Source organism: Dioscorea cayenensis, chromosome 1, assembly GCF_009730915.1.
Source record: "Dioscorea cayenensis subsp. rotundata cultivar TDr96_F1 chromosome 1, TDr96_F1_v2_PseudoChromosome.rev07_lg8_w22 25.fasta, whole genome shotgun sequence".
NCBI lineage: Eukaryota > Viridiplantae > Streptophyta > Magnoliopsida > Dioscoreales > Dioscoreaceae > Dioscorea > Dioscorea cayenensis.
In genome coordinates this window covers 25953655-25960055 of record NC_052471.1, presented here as the reverse complement: position 1 = coordinate 25960055, position 6401 = coordinate 25953655, and positions in this window count along the sequence as shown.

Here is a 6401-nt window from a genome sequence, read left to right as displayed (position 1 = left end):
GTGATGTTGTGAGTGGCAAATTTAAAACATAAACTAATAACTAGAGCATAAGTAAATCACGACAAATCAAGCATGTAAAAAGAGGGTTGGGCATATATTTACATTTTGGGCTTTGATTAAGTTTTGGACAATGTTGAACGAGATTTTGTAATATGGTTGAATCGAGAGAATTCATAAATCATGTTACCCCTTTTCTTAAGGTGAATAATAACTAATCCCATACGGCGATGATACACATTACCCTATAATTGCATTACGCTCGGTGAACTCTATTTGGAGAAGGCACTGATTCACTGAGTAGTCAATCTCTCTTTTAAGGCTATTGACCCTAATGCCATACAAAACTAGATTGAAATCTCTTCTCAACATACGCTTTGCGATGATTACATTATGATTAGAATTCTAATGTCCACTCGCTCAAAAGAACAACGGGGAGAGAAATCTTAATCCCGAAGTGGCTTATTTCTAGGCCCACTCGAGTTCCCTCTAATTGTATGTCTATGTTTGGTGGATCTCTCGATTCATCACATAAGTACATCAATTATAAAACTTTCTCGTTTCGCTACAATAGAGTGCAAGGCAAGGAAAAATGCACAACAAAGTATTGTAATGGATCATTTGATACAAGTTTCAAAGTCTATAACCAATGTTAACAAAAAAAGTAAACTTTAGGTTTTATCCATGCCCAAACACTATGAAGTTTAGCTCTCTCTATTGGAAAAGAACAATCATATCATCCAATCAAAACTTCCTTTAAGCTTTGTTGCCTCGGAGTGCCAATGAGTCTACTACAAATGCTGCCAGGAATTTGCCTCGATGGCCCTAATGATGCAGTCAATCGTGGATGAAGCCCTCTAAGTCACTGGATTGCTGGAGGAAAGTTTGAGATTCTTTCTTTTCTTCTTTATTTGCTTGGTCTCCAAAAGTCTTCTCTAAAACCCTTAGTAAAATCTTTTATACCTGATACATTCGAATTGCGTGTGTGTAGCGTAAGTGCACATATGTCGAAGTAATAAAATACCTCGGTAAGTGGATAGTCTAATCCATAGGGAATAAATGCTTAGAAACAAGAAGTATTGCTATTTAGCTAGACTGAAAACCAATTTGTGATTTTGATTCAAAATATTAATGCAAATAAAAATAAAAGATAGAAGAGAAAACAAAAGGAATTAAGAGAGGTAATCGATGGTAAAATGGGGTGCCCGGACAATACTCACCCTAGCACTATTGTTTCAAGTGCAAAACTAATATTATGCCTCCTAATTGAAGTTTAATGAGTCATAGAGATCTAACGATACACGGTCCCAAACCTAAGGTCAACCATGACTAGCCCTCTACACTATACCTTGGAGGAAAGGGATACTCTCAACACCTCACACTATGTGGGACTACTTAAAGCTCTAGGGACTTAAGTGATAAACTGCATTCTCTAATTTAGATCTAACCCTTTGGTCCAGCGAAAGATCCCTAATCACAATTAAGCCCCAGCACTAAGGATAACTTAACACTTCACTTTGTCACTCATGCAACTAAGCCCCAGTGGAGAAGGTCTCTTAGCACTTTACTCTATCATGATTGCAAAAAAACTCTTGGAACATGGAGGTAGGATAAATCACATCGGAAGGGAAAAGGGGATGTTTCACTACCTTTTGACTCACCCTCTCAATCCTTTCAATCTCGCGAAGTTTAACCTTAGTGAAGTTGTCACCCCTTCAAAGGGTTACCTAGATGGATTCTTAACCCTAGTGTCACTCTAAGGGAAAATCACAATAGTAAGCATGCAAGATTGAAAATCAATTAAAACATCAATTAAAGAAACATAATAGAAGTCAATAAAACAAAATCATCTTAGGATTTACAAGTCCAAGCATCCACTAGGGGTTTAACTCTCCATGGAGCAATACAAAATCAAAGATACAGTTAAAAATAAGTGCAAGCAATCTATAGAGATAACCCCCTTGTCGTCCGTGTCGATGGTCTTTGAGAGCAGTCTCGTCTTTTCCAAAGACTCCTCCGTCAAGCCTAGGGCACACCCTACCGAATCGAAGCCATTGGAAGCTCCCCCAATAACTCTCCTTTGAAGGAAATCGATGTCGAATGCTGTAGAAACGCTCCAAAATCCCAGCAAAAACCTCTCCAAACCCAGCCGCGCTCTCTCTAAAAGATAGGCAAAAGATAGAAAACGATCTAAAGATTAAACTCTCGAAGCGGTATTTAAAGGGTTGAAATCAGGGTTCACACGCCCATGTGGAATTTCCACACGGGTGTGAATTTTCAGGCTTTTCAATTTTTGCGCGCTGTGGATAGTAATTGCTACAGTGATTTACTACAATAAACTGTTGCAATACTTTTTGTTACAGTAATTACACAAATTAGAACATATATGTGTGACTACCTTTGTACCCCTCAAATTTGTATATTCACTTGTATATTTTGGAGGTTGGCACACACCCATATGTCTATGATCACAATTTGTGCCTTGATCCTTGCTTAATACAAGAGATTCCTCAAAAATCGCATCCATGATCTATTTTTGCTTCATTTCTTCTAAACTTGTCTCCACAACCCTAAATGCACAAAAGATCACAAATACACATGCATGAGCCATAAAAACTGATAAAAGTGATGCTTAATGTAGGCAAAATATACTTTATAATACTTATACACAAGCACTTATCAATACCTAACTCCTTACGTGTAGTTTACAGGCTTAAGAACAATGCCGTAAGGAGCTAGAGATGATGGGTCATGTGCCTTAAGGGCATCTTACGACTGTAAGCTCCATTTGTAAGGTCATTTGTCTTGGTGTTACGGTCCAGTTTATGGACGTAAGTACTAGATCATAAGAGTCTCTGGATGGTGCTTGGAACTTCTTTTATGGGTGTATGTCCACCCTGTAAATTCTTTAAAATGAATCTTATGCACACTGGCTTACAGGCGGAAGCTTGACCCATAAGCCTCTATATCTGGAAGTTATGCTCATGTTTACAGGCATAAGCATGCCCACAATGTTCTCTGGATAAGGCTTACAGCTGTAAAAGATGGTCGTAAGGGGGTTGTAAGGTGTTATGTTTGGTCACTTCTCTTGGTTTTGATGTTAAGAGAGTTCTTTTCTTCCTTGTTTTGCTTTAACATTGCTTCTTTTAGCTCCCTCTTACTCATTATGCATTGCCTGCCACCTGAAATCAATTTTTACACGATGCTAAGTGCCGTCTTTTAAATGAATGCTACAATCAATGGCAATTAATCATATAAAATCATATAAAAACTATGCTCAATTATGTACTTATCAAATTCCTCCACACTTAAGTTTTTTGTTGACTTTAAGCAAAAAGACATATTACAAACCAAAAGGAAAAAGTGCATGAACTCTGGTAATCGGAATTGGGGAGTTCCAAAAGTTGTTGGAATAGTTCAATGTCCAAATGTTAAAAATTTCTAAGTTCCTGGAATAGTTCAATTCTATTCAAGATAAACTCTTTAGTTCACTTCTATCAACTAACAAAGCTTGTATAGCAAAAATTTCATAATTTGAAGCTTTCTTTCTTTCATGGTGGTAGCTTCACGCAACTTTTAAAGTAGTTTTTCTCTCGAGGCCCAGAAAGAGTGGCTTTCATGCTTAAGAAGCGGTAGCACTTTCCACCTTTTTTCCAAAAGGATGGTAGCTTTCACTCATTCAAAGAGGTAGCTCTTTCTCTCACTAGGGCATAAATGATATGTGACTTATCAAGAGTAGCTTCACACAACTAAGAGGGTAGCTTTTCTACTCACTAACTATTTTCTTTTTCACATAAATTATTTTTTCAAAATTTGGAAGATCTTCACAATAATTTTAATGCTTATCTATCGTTATAACTACACAAAGTTACCTATAAGTCTAAGTTAGAATAGAGAAGTTGTGTGCTTGAAAATAAACAAATAACCTGCAATATGGCAAAACTACAAAAATCAGAACTTAACAGTAAACATTCGAACATATGTCCACCCTTATACTATGAAACTTCCATTAATTATTGAAACACACCCTCATAAGTCAACAACTCGGTATGAAAAGAGCTTGAGCAGTCTTAAGCCCCTCTCCACATTTAAAGTTATATATTGTCCTCAATGGATGAAAAAAGAATATAAATGAGAGAACAATGCAAGAATATATGGGAAGTAGAAGAAAGACGAGTGCTTCCCCGATTTAAAATGGAGTTGACAGAATCCTTAGACATGTATGGTTGGCTTTTGTGGTGACCAAGAAGTGGGAGTACACTCAAGGTCAAGAACATATCGAGTAAATACCTCTTTGAGTTGGAGAGGGTGGGAGTTGCACTCGATCATTTTGTGAGGTAAAGGAAACGCATTATTGCTTAAGAAAATAAAATAAACAATAAAAGAAAGAAGAAAAAGAAAATCTAATTAAAGTGCAAAATGAAATACAATAATAGCAGGTCCAACCTTTACTTTAAAAGAGATATAAAATGAAAATAGAAGTGAAAAGTACAAATGAAAAGAACAAAAATGGGAAAACTAAGGCTTGGAGATATCAGAAGATGGCATGGAGGCAGTCGGCGGGGTACAGTGTTGGTGATGGAGTCGATGCTAGTGGAGTGGGGAATAGACTCACTTAAATATCTAGAGCACGGGCGAGGTCGGTCTTGGTCCACTCTTGAGACTCCATGATCATGAGCTGGCTTAGTGAAAATGGCGTTGAAGCGCACATGTTGACCTTGGTGCGTGAAGAAGTTGGAAAAGGCGTACCATAGGTGAGTGTGGTGGTGCTCGATCATGCTGTGTACATGTTGCCCACCACCCTTGTGCTATTGCCTTGTCCTACAATCAATCTCGCGATAACTGTGTGGATGTACTTGTATACCAGCAATGTAGAAAGGCCGCCTTAGTCAATCCCGAGCTCGTAGTTATGGCTGTGGCTCAAATGGCTCCATGCTCCTTTTAGAGCGACTTTGACGCGGAAGTTAATGAGGAGATCCTCATACTACTGGTCGATGTGAAGTTGGTGTTGTGCAACCCAAGCAGTAGAGAGAACTCTGTATAACTCAGGCACTAGGGCTCTCTAAAGAGCTGGAATTAAATAGCCCCTGGTCTCATAAACCCTTACCTACTCTTGTTAACTTCAAAGGTATTGAGCACCTCTAAAGTGACATCACGGTAGACCGACTCCTTAATGGATAGGAACCAGGTCTGGCCCCAAAATCCACTACCCGGCCATTCTCATCCTCTAATCTAAGGTGTGCAAGCATCTGCTATTTTACTGTATGGAAGCACATGCTAGTTTTCTGTGTGGGACTAGCTAATTTTTAAAAAAAGTCAAATCACTCTAAGAGATGGGAATGGAGAACAAAGGATCCACTGGTGGAGCATGGGTTGCTTTCAGTCCTGTCCCTCTTAGATGGGTTGGATGTGGTCCTCTTAGTTCTAGTCATTTTGCATAAGAGAAAATTCAGAAAGTTAATTAAAAAATAGGAAATATTCCTTAAGATAGTACTACTTAAAGTTTGCTTATGAGGTGACTTACGACCGTAAGCCTTTGGGGGCATTACCTTTATGATAGTTCTTGCAGTTATAAGTCTCGAGCTTAGGCCATAAGGATTCCTCTTGTACAATGGAGCTCAAAATTCATACAAATATTCATTCAAAACTAGTTTTATGACCCTAAAAAAATATACCAAACCATTTCACTGCATTCAACTCACATTATTCCATAAAAATTGAAAAAGATGATCATACGTTCAAGTAAGAGAGAAAATAAAAACTGACGTGGTGAAATGCCTCCAAAGGAGTTCAAACCCGTCTCTAAAGTGTTCAAAGGTGAGAATGGGAGGAGATGGGCTCACCGAGCAATGAGAAATCAAGAGTAAAAGTAAAAATAGATGTCAAAAGGTCATCGACGGTACTTTAAACCCTAGATGCTTACGGGCGTAAGCCACAACAGTAAAGTCCTCTGAATGCATAATACGGGAGTTTTACGGGCGTATGACCCATGTAAGTGTTTCATCTTCTTTACTACTTGAGTTACGGCCGTAAGGGGTTTCTAAGCAGTGATCCATGAGGTTCTCGGGATGTCTCTTACGGGCCTTTTATGGCCATAAGCATGTAAGGCACCCTGGGTTATAAGCACTGGGTTATAAGCCATACGAAACACAATGAAATGGGATGTAAAGCTCTCTGGATGACCTGTTATGATCACCCTTATGGACGTAAGTTACTCGTAAGAAACCTTAACAGATTGTTCTACAGGGCTTGCAGGTTGTAATCATGCTCGCAATGCCTTTTGACTTCCCCATGCGGGGTGGACTATTGGTAAAGGTTGCATGCAACCTTCTTTGTTGAGGTATTATGACCCAGTTGATAGCCGAAAGTAGCTTGTAAGTTACCCTAGAATATGGAATAGAGTT